This window comes from Dasypus novemcinctus, chromosome 6 (assembly GCF_030445035.2).
Source record: "Dasypus novemcinctus isolate mDasNov1 chromosome 6, mDasNov1.1.hap2, whole genome shotgun sequence".
Classification (NCBI taxonomy): Eukaryota; Metazoa; Chordata; class Mammalia; order Cingulata; family Dasypodidae; genus Dasypus; species Dasypus novemcinctus.
The window spans coordinates 15876083-15892357 of NC_080678.1; positions in this window are offsets into that span (position 1 = coordinate 15876083).

The window sequence follows — 16275 nt, forward strand, 5'->3', positions numbered from 1 at the left end:
GTCACTTCGATCATTATTAGAGCATTTTCTTTATTTCAATAATAATAATAAACAAAAAACAGACAAAAGAACAAACAGGAAAATTAAGAAATGCAGAGCTGGGGAAGAAATGCTAAGGGGTGTGGATTTTTGGGGGGAGGACTAATGAAATTTTTCCAAAATTTTTTGTGGTATGAGTGCACAACTTTGCTATTATACTAAGAGCCACTATTATACTTTGGATGGACTGTATGGTGTGTGACTATGTCTCAGTAAAACTGCTTAGTAAATAAATAATTGTGCAAGAATAGCCACAAATAGCACTGTGTACAGCAGGGGAAGCACACAGAGATTAAGAGGTGAAGAATTTTCTTGTCTGTATTTTGTTTATTATTATTGAAATAATGAAAACGCTCTAATAGTGATTGAAGTGATGAATGTGATTATATCAAATTACATTGATTGTACCTTTTGGATGAATTGTATGCTTTATTAATGTGTATCAATAAAATTGATTTGTTTAAAAAGAAAGAAATAAAGAAAATTTGCCTCTCATCTCTCTATGCTTCCCCTGACATACACAACTGCTATATCTGGCTATTCTTACACATTTATTTATTTTTAAGCAGTTTTATTGAGACATATTCACCACCATAAGATCTATGCAAAGTGTATGATCAGTGATTCTTACTATAATCACAATGTAGTGCATTCATCGCCACAAAAGATTTTAGAATAATTTCATTACTCCAAAAAGAAAAACCCCACACCCCTGAGCAGTCACCTCTCAATCCCTCTACCCTTCCCAGCCCTACATAACTGCTAATCTAATTTCATTTTTAAAAATTGATTTATGTTTACATTTTATATAAATGGAATCATATAATATATAGGACTTCATGTCTGTTTCTTTCCCTTAGCATAATGTTTATTTTTGTTTGATATTAACATCTAGTTGCATTAGCATGATGTTTGTTCAGTATCAAAGAAAAATGATCTTATATGTGCAATTTTACCCATATTCATATTTCACATGCAGTTTTAGTATGCTGTACATTTTTTTCACTTTCCTTTTAGTAACATACATGACTTTAGACTTTCCCTTTAAGCCACTGTCATACACATATAACAGTACTGCTAGTTAGAAACATTATGTTGCGCTTTTACCTTTTCTATTCATTTCCAAAGAGTAACACACATCCTTTTTTACCAATTCTGCACAAGTTCACTCCCAGCTTTCCATTCTCTAACCTCATTCTATTAATATTTTCTGGTGACCCATGTTCAAGTTATTATCTCCATGAGATTACACAATATATGTAGTTCATGCATTATTTGTCCTTTTGTGTCTGTCTTGCTTCACTCAACATAATGTCTTCCAGGCTCATCCTTGTTTTCATATGCTTCATCACTTCATTTTTCTTACAGCTGCATAATGTTCCTTTGTGTGTATACACTACGGTTTATGTATCCATTCATTGGTTGATGGACACCTGGGTTGTTTTGTCAATCATGACTAATGCTGCTATGAACAGCAGTGTGCAGCTGTCTGTTCGTGTCACTGCTCTCAGTTGTTCTGGGTGTACACCCAGCAGTGGTACTGCCAGGTGACATGGCAAATCTATATTCAACTTCCTTAGGAACCGCCAAACAGTCCTCCACAGTGGCTGTACCATTCTATATTCCCACCAATCATTAATAAGCATTCTTGTCTGTCCATATCCTCTCCAATACTTGTAGTTCTGTCTTTTTAATAGTGGCCATTCTGATAGGTGTGAAATTATATCTCATTGTGGCTTTGATTTGCATTTCCCTAACTGCTAGTGTGGTTGAGCATTTTTTCGTGTGTGTGTGATTTGTGGTTTTTTTTTTTTTTTTTTTTTTTTTTGCCATTTGTATTTCTTCTTTGGACAAATGTCTATTCAAATTTTTGTCCATTTTTAAATCAGTTCGTTGGTCTTTGTATTGTTGAATTGTAGCATCTGTTTATATATCAAGGATATTAAACCCATATCAGATATGTGATTTCCAAATATTTTTTCCATTGAGTCAGCTGCCTTATCTCCCTTTTGACAAAGTCTTTTGAGGTATAAGAGTGTTTCATTTTGAGTAAGTCCTATTTATCTATTTTTCCTTTTGTTGAGTGTGTTTGGGTGTAAGTTCCAAGAAACCACCACCTACCACAAAGTCTTTAACATGTTTGCCTACATTTTCTTCTAGGAGTTTTATGATCCTTGCTTTTATGTTTAGGTCTTTGATCCCTTTCGAGTTGATTCTTGTATAGTGAGTAAGAGAGGGGTCCTCTTTCATTCTTTTGGCTATAGATACCTAGTTCTCCCAGCACAATTTGTTAAAGAGACTTTTTGTCCCATGAACATGGCTTTGGTAGGTTTGTCAAAAAACAGTTGGTCATAAAGGTGAGGGTTTATTTCTGGACTCTAAATTCTATTTCACTGATCCATGTGTCTGTCTTTATGCCAGTACCATGCTGTTTTGACCACTGTAACTTTGTAATACGTTTCAAGGTCAGCCAGTGAAAGCTCTCCCACATTGCTCTTCTTTTTCAGAATGCTTTTGGCTATTTAGGTGCACTTTCCCTTCCAAATAAATTTGGTAATTGCCTCTTCTATTTCTGTAAGGTAGGTTGTTAGAATTTTAATTGGTGTTACATTGAATCTATAAATCAGTTCGGGTAGGATTAACATTAATGATATTTTTTGTTTTTTGTTTTTGTTTTTGTCTTTTTTTAGGAATTACCGGGGATTAAACCCAGGACCTTGTATATGGGAAACAGGCACTCAACCACGAAGTTACACCTGCTCCCCTTAGTGATATATAGTCTTCCAATTCATGAACATGGAATGCCTTTCCATTTGCTTAGGTCTTCAATGACTTCTTTTAGCATTGTTTTGTAGTTTTCTGCATATAGGTCCTGTACTTCTTTCGTTAAATTGATTCTTAGATATTTGAGTCTTTTTGTTGATATTGTAAATGGATTTTCCCCCCTGATTTTCTCCTAAGATTGTTCAATACTAGTGTGTAGAAACATGACTGATTCTTATGTGTTGATCTTGTATTCTGCCACTTTGCTGAACTTGTTTATTAGCTCAAGTAGCTTTGTTGTAGATATTTCAGAATTTTCTAAATACAGGATCATGTCATCCATGAATAGTGAGTTTTACTTCCTCTTTTCCTACCTGGATGCCTTTTATTTTTTATTTTTTTCTTGTCTGACTAGAACTTCTAGCCCAATATTGAAGAACAATAGTGACAGTGGGATCCTTGTCTTGTTGCTGATCTTAGAGGGAAAGTTTCAGTCTCTCCACATTGAGTGCGATGTTGGCTGTGGGCTTATCATGTATGTCCTTTATCATATTGAGGAATTTTACTTCTATTCCTAGCTTTTGAAGTATTTTTACCAAGAAAGGATGCTGAAATTTGTCAAATGCCTTTTCTGCATTGATCAAGATGATCGTGGTTTTTTCCCCTTCAATTTGTTAATGTGGTGTATTACATTAATTGATTTTCTTATGTTAAACCACCTTCGCATACCAGGAATAAATCCCACTTTGTCATGATGTAAGTCCTTTGATGTGCTGTTGGATTCTGTTTGCAAGTATTTAGTTGAGAAATTTTGCATCTATGTAAATTAGACAGATTCGACAGTGATTTTCTTTTCTTGTAGTGTCTTTACCTGGCTTTGGGATTAGGGTGATGTTGGCTTCACAAAATACGTTGGGTAATTTTCCCTCCTCTTCAATTTTTTGGAAGAGTTTAAAAAGAACTGGTGTTAATTCTTTTTGACATGCTTTGTAGAATTCACCTGTGGTGCCATCTGGTCCTGGAGTTCTCTTTATTGGGAGATTTTTAATGACTGATTGAATCTCGTTAAATGTGATTGGTTTGTTAAGTTCCTGTATTTCTTGTAGCGTCAGTGTAGGGTTTTTGTGCATTTCTAGGAATTTGCACATTTTATCTAGGTTGTCTAGTTTTTGGCATACAGTTTCTCATAATAACCTATTCTGATGCTTTTTCATTTCTGTGGTGTCAGTTGTAACTTCCTCCTTTCATTTCTGGTTTTATTTATTTGTGTCTTTTTTTTTTTCTTTGTTAGTCTAGCTAAGGGTTTGTCAATTTTATTGATCTTTTCAAAGAACCAGATTTTGGTTTTGTTGATTTTTCTCTATTGTTGTTGTTCTCAATTTCATTTATTTCTGCTCTAATCTTTATTATTTCTTTCCTTTTGCTTGCTTTGGGAATGGTTTACTGTTCTTCTAGGTTCTCCAGTTGTTCAGTTGGATCTTTAATTTTAGCTCTTTCTTCATTTTTATTTTTATTTTTTGGAAGGCATCTTTGTATTTTATTTTATTTTTTGTCTTTTTTTTTTAATGTTACATTCAAAAAATATGAGGTCCCCATATACCCCCACCCCCCTTTCTTCTTTTTTAATATAGGCATTTAGGGCTATAAATTTCTCTTTCAGCGCTGCCTTTGCTGTATCCCATAAGCTCTGATAAGTTGTGTGCTCATTTTTATTTATTTCAATATACTTACTAATTTCACTTAAAATTTTTTCTTTGACCCACTGATTATTTAGGAGTGCATTGTTCAACCTCCACACATTTGTGATTTTACCTCTTTCCCATCTATTATTAATTTCCAGTTTCATTCCAATATGATCTGAGAAGGTGCTTTGTAGAATTTCAATCATTTTATATTTATTGAGACCAGCCTTGTATCCTAACATGTGGTCTATTCTGGAGAAAGATCCATGAGCACTTGAGAAAAATGTATAATCTACTGAGTTTGGGTACAATGTTCTATATATATATCTTTTAGGTCTTGCTCATTTATCATATTGTTCAAGTTCTCTGTTTCCTTGTTGACATTCTGCTTAGTTGTTCTATCTGATGATGTGTGCAGTGTGTTGACAGCTCCAACTATTACCAACTATTATTGTAGAGATGTCTATTTCTCCCTCCAGTTTTGCCAGAGTTTGCCTCATGTATTTTTGAGCACCCTGGTTAGATGCCTAGATACTATGAGTGTTATATCTTCCTGGTCGAGTGTCTCTTTTATTAATATATAATGACCTTCTGTGTTGCTTATAACTTTTTTGCATTTAAATCTGTGTTTTGGTTTTTTTTTTTAATATTAGTATAGCTAATCTTGCTCTTTTTTGGTTACTATTTACATGGAATATCTTTTTCTAACCTTTCACTTTCAGTTGATCTGTGTCCCTGGCTCATATTTTTTTTATCCCTCTGTTAGCCTATATCTTTTGATTGAGAAGTTTAATCCATTCGCATTCAATGGTATTACTGTAAATGCATTATTTACTTCCACTATTTTATCCTTTGGTTTTCATATGTCATATCTTATTTTCATCTGCCTTTTTACTCTTTTGGTTATCCTTTATGCTATTCTTGTCTTCTATACTCTCCTCCAAGCTTCTCTCTACTTTTTCTTTCAGGCTGCAAGGATCCCCTTAATATTTCCTGCAAAGGGGGGTTCTTTTTTACAAACTCTTAGTTTCTGTTCATTTGTGAATATTTTAAATTCACCTTCATATTTGAAGGACAATTTTGCTGAATTAAGAATTCTCAACTGGCATTTTTCTCTTTCCTAATTGTATCATACCACTGTCTTCTTGCCTCCATGGTTTCTGATGAGAAATGCACACTAAGTCTTACAGGGTGTCCCTTGTATGTGATAGTTTGCTTCTCCCTTGCTGCTCTCAGAGTTTTCTCTTTATCTTTGAGGTCTGACATTCTGAATAGTATGTGTCTTGGAGTAGGTCTTTTCACATTTATTCTTACTGAGGTACACTGTGCTTCTTGGATATGTAAGTTCATTTCTTTCATGAGAGTTGGGAAATTTTCAGCCATTATTTCCTCAAATACTCTTTCTACCCCTTTACTCTTCTCTACTCCTTCTGGAACTCCCAGGACATGTACGTTGTTGCATTTTGGGTTATCATTCAACTCCCGGAGCCCCTGCTCAGTTTTTTCCATTCTTTTCTCTCTTCAATTTCAGCTCTTCTGCCTTTGGTATCACTTATTCTTTCTTCTATCATTTTGAGTCTGCTGTCGTATGCCTGTAATATGTTTTTAAAATTTATCTATTTACTTTATTAATTTATTTTTTATTTATCCCCCACCCCCACCCCCAGATGGTTCTCTCATCAATCCGCTCATTGTTTGCCTACTCCATGCGGCACAAGGACGCCGAACCTGGGTCCTCCCACATGGAGGGAGTGGGACTTGAGCCACACTTGCTCCCCTAATGTGCTTTTAATCTCCCCTATCATGTCTTTCATTCCCATGAGCTCTGTTACTATTCTATTCAGGTTTTCAAATTTTTTGTGTTCTCTCAGTGTCTTCTTGATGTCCTTTATCTCTTTAGCTATATTGTCTTTCAACTCATTAATTTGATTTTGGAAATTTGTGTGCATCTCAGTGATTACTTGTATCGTATTCTGCGGCTTTAATATATTCCTTTTCTTGGGCCATTTCTTCCATTTTCATATGACTTGTAATTTTTCCTGATATTAGGCATTTGATTAGGATGGTGAGTATACTCAGATGCTCAATTTCTCTCTTTCAAAGGGATTTAGTGGTAGGAGGCTTTGTGGTACTTCTTTGATTCTTGGTTTAACCTGATCTAGGTCCTTAGGAATGTCCCTGTCAGTAGCTCAAATCTGGACCCAGTAATGGGCTCAATATCCACTTCCAAGGGCTTTGGGGAGGGAGGCTTTTTTAAATTTTTTTTATTATTATTTTTATTATTGATTCTGTAAAAATATTACATTAAAAAAAAATATGAGGACCCATTCAACCCCACCACCCCCACCCCACCACTCCCCCCCAGCAACACTCATTCCCATCATCATGACACATCCATTGCATTTGGTAAGTACATCTCTGGGCACCTCTGCACCTCATGGTCAATGGTCCACATCACGGCCCATACTCTCCCCCATTCCATCCAGTGGGCCCTGCGAGGATTTACAATGTCCGGTGATTGCCCCTGAAGCACCATCCAGGGCAGCTCCAAGTCCCAAAGACGCCTCCACATCTCATGCACAACTGAGCAGAGTCTAAGAGACAGATAAAGTAGATACAACCCCAAGGTATTGGTTCCTTTGAGGGCTAAAGAGATCCATGGGTGCTATGGTCATGGCAGATGGGGTTAACTGCCATGTCAGATGGCCCTTCTTTGGAGCTGGTGTTTATGCGTGATGAATCTGGACTCAGATGAGATCTCTCTTCATAAGACTTTCATGCTACTGTGCTGGAGTTGTAGTTGGTGTTGGGGTTTAAGATATATTTTGGGGAGGGAGGCTTTGAAAGTCAGAAAAAGTCTATCTTAACTTATTTACCTTTAATTGCTCCACTTGCACTTCCCTGGTCCACCAGCAGATGGAGCGCTTGGCAGCCCTCTCAGTTCAAAGCCTGGTGTATTTGTTGCAACATGGACTTGATCAGAGTGACAGAGGATCCCGCCTGGAGGCTAAGAGACTCGTAATTCAAACTTTCTCAGAGGCAGCCCCCTCCTATTTCCTAAGTAGGGAATAATTCCACTCCCTCTGCATCTTCAACAATCTGTCCCCCTCAGCAGAGAGGGAGATTGAGAGGGTTGGAGCTCTAGTCCCTTGCTGGCCCCCAAGGCAATCAGTGGCATGACCCCACCTGCCTGGAAGGGCTCATAGGACACAGCAGACCTAATTTGCCGGGCAAAAGCTGAGTCAGTCTTAGGCTCTACCCTTTTCTGGGGAGCTGGATCTCTGGGACCCCCTTTGTATGTAGCTGCCATCTGGAGCCTGAGATTTCAAAGGCATCTACAGGGTGGGGGAGGGCGCCGGCAGTTGCCGCTGATGCTTTTAATTCACAGTTTTGCTGTCACGATTATTTTCCTTTGTCCCTCTCTTTTCTGGGGCAGCAGAAGAGAAATCTGTTCCAAATTTTTGTCTAGGTTCTTGACTATGCTGCAGAAATGAATTACAGGAGCACGTCAGGTGAGTTAAGCCAGTAATTTATTCAGGTAGGGAGGGACAAAAATGGGAGAAAATAACAGATCAGGGGTTCCAGGTAGAGTGGAAGGGGTGGCTGGAAAGTGATAAGGAGGGTCGATTTATACACTACAATGCCCCATTATGGGTTATAAATGCCCAAGTTTTATTTGCGTGACCACATGGCAGAGGAAAAACAGTGAGAGCAATGCACAGAGGGCAGGACAGGGGTCCACTGGCGAGCCAGTGCGAGAGAGAGAGAGAGAGAGAGAGAAGTGTTCCATATTTTTGGCAACTTTCCTATAAATGCGAAATTATTTCAAAATAAAGAGTTTTTAAAAAGGAAGACAATGGAACAATTCCTTAACATTTCTGTTGAAAAGTTGTTTTCAACCTAGAATTCTACATCTAGCCAAACCGTTAACCAAATTGAAGGGTAGAATAAAGATATTTTTCAGACTCAGAAAATTTGTCTCTCTTATATCCTTGTAGCATTTTGATATAATTGATGAATTCCAAAAAGAAATATTGGATTATGTTTGTAAACTGATCTGTACCTGGGCATGATTGAGCTATGATTAGGGCGTGGAGTCCCCACCCAGTCCCCACCCCTTGGTGGGTGGAGACTCACAGATAAAAGTCATGGCAAAGGACAGAGTTGGAGCTTTCGCTGGGAGGATTTCTGATGTTAGAGTTTGATGCTGAAGCCTTAAGATGGAGCCCTGAGAAGTAAGTTCACAGAGGAAAGATAAGCCAGCACCAGGAAGGAAGGAACTCTGAACCCAGAGAAAAGCAAGCCCCAGGAACGTAAGAACCCAGGAAGCCTGACCTCTCGCAGATGTCTGCAGCCATCTTGCTCCAAATGGACTTTGGTGAAGGAAGTAACTTATGCTTTATGGCCTGGTATCTGTAAGCTCCTACCCCAAATAAATATCCTTTATAAAAACCAACCAATTTCTGGTATTTTGCATCAACACCCCTTTGGCTGACTAATACAATCCTATATAAGAAAGTGCCTCAGCAAAATCACAGCATAAACTTAAGAAATATTTTAAACATAAAGTCCGGAAAGCAATGATTTTAACTGAGGAAGCCCCATGATGACAACAATGCTGGAAAACTGGAAATGTAGCTCATTCGAATTGAGGTGGGAAGACAGAGGTCCTTGGGATAGGAATCTCTAGATGAAAAAGGGGGATTTTAGTAAAATAGTGGATTCAATGAAAAGGTTGGAAAAAGTTGATAATATATTTCTTCAAATAATGCAAATAAAAGCAATCAGGAACTATAAGGGAAAGCAAAAGTAAAAGAAAGAAATCGTAGTTAGTAATCAGATCGATTGCTAGCTCTGCATTAAACAATTTTCACAGAAACCCAATCATAGAAACAGTGCTCACTGATTTTCAAAGGGAACAACTTAAGAGACAAAGCACAGGTGACTTAATCATGGTCACAGGACAGCCTTGGGGGTGTTGTGATGGGCCCTGGAAGGCATGGTCCAGAGCCTCCTTCAGGAGAAAAGAACTTATTCCCTCAGCTGCTAGAAAAGCTGCCAACAGAGAGCCCTCATCTATCTGTCCCTTTAGGGAATTGCCTCAGCTAAAGAAAGATGCATGGCATGAAATGTGACTTCCCCCTCTGTCCAAGCCTGCTTCCTTCCCTTCCACAGTGGCACCCGCTAACAAACCTTCTGCCTGCTACTCTCTGTTTCTTGGTCTGCTTCCTGGAGAACCCAGGCTGAGGCAGTTGGTACTGGAAGTGGCATAATCCTCATAAAAAAGACACTAGAATGGGATTTCAAGGCGGGATCACCTGCCACCCTGCTGGCTATAAACACCCCATCACTGGTGGCAGTTGGAACACAGATTATCCCTGGCACAAGGTGGTGGCTCATTTGTGAAAACTTACACTGTTAGTGAGCCTGGATGGCACTTCAGTGAAGGAAATATATCAGCTGGAGCAATATATCAGGTACTAGAGACATAGGAAAGAAATGATAGCTAGAGGGCTGTTTCTAAATTTGATTAGCACCCAGCTAAGTGTGAAAGCCAGAGCGCCAAGAATATAACCAGTATATACAGAGACTGGTTCCGAACAGAGGGACTAGGCAGATAAGTAAATATATTGAGGATAATGGGAATCATGTTTCTCAATGTTGAGAAAGGATTTATAAATATGGAAAGAAGGAAAGTGAGAAAAATCCCAGAGGGCTGGTTTGCGATTAGAGGTATATGTATGAACTAATGTTGTGAATCAATCTATCTATCTATCTATCTATCTATCTATCTATCTATCTATCTATCTATCTATCTATCTACCTCTATCTATCTATCTATCTACCTACCTATTATCTATATATCTAGCTATCTAGATAAAAATAAACATGGGGGTATGTTTATATATGTGTAACTATGAATATGTTCATATATCTCCCAGCTCTGTCTCCTGAAAGGGTCGAGATGCAATGATTTTCTAGTAGCAATGAGGACACAGAGCACCTGATATTGGTTTCTAAATACCATTCACCACTGTGAGAAACTAGTAATAGAATGTACCATCTAGTTGTCAGACCCCATTCAAATTTCACCATCTATCCCAATGTCCTCTCCAAAGCCCATCCAGGATCACATGTTGCGTTTAGTTGTCTTCTCTTTCATCTCCTTCAGAAACCAGCACTTCTTGGAGAAATTACTGATTTCAGAGCTGAGGCAAAGAAAGTACAAGAGGAGGCAGGAACATCTTTTTGTGTCAGAAAGTAAGGAAATGGGAAGTGGTTGTGGCTCAACTGATAGAGCATCTGCCCCCCATACTGAGGGTCCAGGGTTTGATCCCCAGGGCCTCCTGACCCATGTGGTGAGCTGGTCCACACGCTGTGCTGCTGCATGCAAGGAGTGCTGTGCCACACAGGGGTATCCACCACATAGGGGTGCCCCACATGCAAAGAATGTGCCCCCCAAGGAGAGCCACCCTGTGCAAATAAAGCACAGCCCACCCAGGAGTGGCACCACACACACGGAGAGCTGATGCAGCAAGATGATGCAACAACAAAAAAGAGCAACACAGTTTCCTGGTGCCACATGACAAGAATGCAAGTGGACACAGAAGAACACACAGAGAACGAACACAGAGAGCAGACACACTTTTCTTGCATCTTCTTAAAGTTGGAAATTATATCAAAATAAATTCTTTTTTAAAATGACAATAGTGCTCCCAGGTTACTGTTCCAAACTGTATTAAAACTGTAAGTGGTAAGGAATCAGAAATCAGGACTTTGTACCCAGATAGGCTGATGGCACCATTGGGATGGAAGCAGGTACATCTCCAGACACCACCATCCTTCTCTTCGCAGTTTGAGCTCAGGACTAATCTGCCCCTGAAGAGCTTTCAACTTTGCTGGCAGAAAACAACTTTACAGGCTAGGTAGCAGCCTCCTCTTGGAGTGAATAAGTAATTGTGACAGAAGAAAAGAGAGCCCTTGATATTCTTAAAAATAAAAAAGCCAAGGTCTTATTCATAAAAGCCAAAAGATGGAAACAACCCAAATGTCCGTCAACAGGTGAATGAATAAACAAAATGTGGTATATCCATACAATGGAATATTTACAGTCATTTTATAGCCATAAATTAGAATGAAGTGCTGATACATACTACAACATGGATGAACCTTGAAAGCATGCTGACAGAAGCCCATCACAGAAGACCACATACTATACGATTCCACTTACATGAAGTGTTCAGAATAGGCAAATCTGTAGAGACAAAGTCTACTAGTGGTTGCCTGGGACAGAGGGAGGGAGGAATGAAGGTGAATGCTTAAAGGGTATGAGGTTGGTTTAGGGATGATAAAAATGTTCTAAATTTGTTTGGAGTGATGGCTGCACAACTCTGTGAATATACTAAAAAACACTGAATTGTACACTTCATATGAGTGAATTATATGTATGTGAATTATATCTCAATAAAGCGCTTACACAAAAATATTACCAAAGCCAAGAAATACAAAGAAAGGCTAAGGAACGGCTCCAGATTAAAGAAGATGAAAGAGACTTAACAACTAAATGTAATGTATAATCCCGAATTTGATATGTGTTATTTAAGAAAGCACCTTTGCTCTTAGAAAATACACACTTAAGTATTCAGAGGTAATGGGGATTGACGTTTCAAATTATCCTCAAATTGTTTAGGAAAAATAATACATGTTTACAGAGAAAATGATAAAAGTAAATGGGGCAAAATGATAAATAATTGGGGATTATAATTAAAGGGTATACACTTACAGTTTAAGTTTGAAATGATATCAAAATTAAAAAGCTATTTATTTAAAAAAAAGAACAAGTGCTCAGGCCACATGTATATCCATGGGATAGATGCTCTGGGCCAGAGGAAGATTCCAGAGGGAAGAAAATTTATGGATCTTTCTTCTCAATGTAGGTGTCTCTCCCAGAGTGATTTAAAATTCCTCACCCTCTTGGGCCAGGCCAAAAAAATGGCCTCCGCTAGGGAAGAATGGTTTATGCTGGGCTAGTATGCAGCTCCAAATGGCTTCCTTAACTAACTTCAACCAGCCATCAAGACTGAGCAAACACCACTGCTCAAGGAAAAGTATTATAGCTCAAACTGTAGTTCACACTATTAGACAAGGGCTGATCATGTACATAACTATTAAACTGCAAAATTGCAACTGAAATGAATCTGAGCTATGGGAAAAGTGTGAACCAACTTTCTACCACTAGTTGTCTAAACCAAGGACCCGTGTCTCCCCACAAAAGATAGTCCTCCTGGAGATGAAAGGAAAATTATTTTTAAGGGTACATAAAAATACAACCCTGAGTGATCCAGGCCTTAATATGGTTGGTGATAAAGCCAAATAGGACATGAAAACTGACCCCTGCTTTTCAAGGCTTCTGTGAAGTGACCCTGGCCTTGACCTCAGTCATCTCAGAACACTGTGCAGTTATCGGGAGCAGCCTGGGAACTGACAAATTGTTCAGAGTGTGGTGGTATCTAGTCAGTTCTTAGGTATATCCTTAGACCCTTGCTTTTTCTTTTTGGGTATACCCTTTCATACACACCTGCTTTCTCTTGAGAAGATACCCACTATCGTTGGACTCCTCTACCTGAAGGTTTTCATGATTCTCATTTTCCTTATCAAACTCTGTTCTGGGAAACTGTATCATACACACCTCACTTACTGTTAGGACAATTAATGTGGAACATTCTAGGAGGGATGAATCACAGTCTAATTATTGACTTGGTTCTAACAGGTCATTCTCCTAACTAAGACTCTTGGGTGGTGATCAGATACGGACAAGGATGGAAATCACTTCTGATGTTCATGGCTCACGTATGACCACGATAGTCCCTAGGCTGTAACTCCTGCCACCCTCTAGAATTAGTAGCCTCTGGGGAACCACAGATCCGTGTTTAAATAGATCACGCTGAGATTCTGCCCAATGGTCCATGGGGATGAGTTCTCTTGGTTATACTAGTCACTTACACTTATTGGAAGGAGACTTTTTTCATCCACGAAGAAGATGTATGTTGATCCAACCTTGCATTCCTGGGATAAATCCTACTTGGCATGTTGTATAATCTTTTTTATATGTTGCTGGATTTGGTTTGTCAGTGTTTTGTTGAGGGCTTTTGTATATCTTTGCTTTGTTCGTTTTTTTAATCAGAGGAATACTGGCCTCACAGAATGAGTTGAAAGGATTCCCTTCTCTTCCGTATTGTGGAAGCATTTGTAAAAGACTGGTGTTAATTTTCCTTTAAACATTTCACAGAAGTTACCATGAAGCCATCTGGTCCTGGGTTTTTCTTTGTGGAAAGTTTTAATTACTATTTCAATCTCTCTATTTGTATAGGTCTATTCAAATTTTCTCTTTTTCTTCAGTCAGTTTCAGTAGTTTATGTCTTTCTAGGGTTCTGTCCATTTCATCTAGGTTATCTAATTTGCTGGCATACAATCATTCATAGCACTCCTTTATAATCCTTTTTAATCCCATGGGGTTGGTAGTAATGTCCCATCTTTCATTCTGGGTTTTAGTCATTTGAGTCTTCTCTCTTTTTCCCTTGGTCTGTCTAGCTAAAGATTTGTGAAAAATTTTTTTCTAAGAACCAACTTTTGCTTTTGTTGATTTTCTCATTGTTTTTCTATTCTTTTTTAAAATTAATTTGTTCTATAATCTTTATTTTTCTTCTGCTTGTTTTAGCTTTAGTTTATTTTTCTGTTTCTAGTTTCTTAAGATGGATGTTTAAGTTATTTGAGATTTTTTTAAAAAGATGTACCTGGGTGTATTAGTCAGCCAGTGGGGTGCTGATGTAAAATATCAGAAATCTGTTGGCTCTTATAAAGGGTATGTATTTGGAGTAGAAGCTTACAGTTACCAGGCCATAAAGCATAAATTTTTTCCCTCACCAAAGTCTATTGCCATGTGTTGGGGCAAGATGGCTGTCGATGTCTATCTGGGTTCAGGCTTCCTGGGTTCCTCTCTTTCCAGGGCTTGCTTCTTTTTCCCCACAACCAAGCTCCTCTGTGTTCTTACTTCCCGGGACTCCAGCTCACGACTCCAGCATCTAAACTCTAACATCAAAAATCCCCAATTCTGACCTTTGCCATGTCTTTTATCTGTGAGTCCCTACCCACCAAAGGGCAGGAACTCAACACCCTACTGACGTGGCCCAATCAAAGCCCTAATCATAATTTAATCATGCCCAGGTACAGAGCAGTTTGCAAACATAATCCAATATCTATTTTGGGAATTCATAAGCCATATCAAACTGCTACACAGGGATTGAACTCAGATCTTGTACATGCAAAGCAGGTGCTCAGCCACTGAGGTACACCTGCACCCCTTTTTCTTCTTGTTAATATAGGCATTTATAGCTATAAATTTCCCCCTAAGCACTGTTTTATCTGCTTCCCATAAGTTGGTATACTGTATCTTCATTGCCCTGCATCTCAAAGTATTTTCTACTTCCCCTTGTGATTTACTCTTTGACCCATTGATTATTTAGGAGTGAGGTGTTTAATTTCCATATATTTGTGAATTTACCAAATTCCAGTTATCAATTGTTAATTTCACTCCATTGTGGTCAGAGACCATACTTTTTATGATTTTAATCCTTTAAAATTTATTGAGGCTTGTTATCTGGTCTAATATATGGCTTATCCTGGAGAATGTTCAGGTGCACTTGAGCACAAAGTATTTTCTGATTTTTGCTGTGTGGGGTGGTCTACAGATGTCTGTTTATACTATTGTTTAAATATTGTATTTCCTTACTGATCTCCTGTCTAGTTGTTCTAACCTTGTTGAAGGTGTGATATTTGACATCCCCAAACATCATTGTTGAGTTGTCTTCTTCTTCACTCAGTTTTTGCTTCATGGAGCTCTGTTGTTAGGTGCATATCTACATATACAGCTATAATTGTTTTATCTTCTTGATGGACTAGCCCTTTAATCATTATAAAATGTGCTTTTTTGTCTCTAGTAAAAATTTTTGTCTTAAATTCTATTTCGGCTGATATTAATATAGCCACTTTAGCTCTCTTTTCATTATTGTTAGCATGGTATATCATTTTCCATCCTTTTACTTTTAAACTATTAGTGCCATTGAACCCGGAGTATGTCCAGTGTTTCCAATATTTTTGTCTGGAGGTTGAAGTGAATTTTTTCACTAAGAAGCTAAGTATTTGTTTTGGTTAGAATGTATTGGGTTGCAAGTAATACTGGCAAAACAATTAATAGTGGCTTAAACTACAAAGATATTTATTGCTTATTTGACAAGGAGTCTGGAGGTTGGTAGTCCTAGAGTTCATTCAGCAATTCAGCCATGTTCACCCTTCCTCTCCATTGTCCCCTGTATTCTGGCCTTCCCTCATGCTTGTCACCTTGTCAGAAGTAGATTGCCACCATCATGCCAGGCACCGTATCCTAGGATGGCCTCAAGAGAGGGAGCAAGGGTGATGACAAGGGCTTTCTTTGCCGGAGGCTTCGTCTTCTTATGTAGATGGGAAAACCCCTCAGATCTCAGTGGCCAGAACTGAATCATATAATTAAATCCCTAGTCAGTGACTCAGGAAGAGGAGTGAGATCACCAGGACCCATTTAGACCAATCACGCTTCATTTAAAGAAGTGACAGAAGAGCCTATCTTTCCTGAAGGCCAGGGAGGTCACGTATCAGTTGTTAGGCAACAACAAATAGTGCCCTTCCTCGGAAAGTGGATTTGGCCCAATGGATAGGGCGTCTACCTACCACATGGGCCTCCTTGACCCGTGTGACA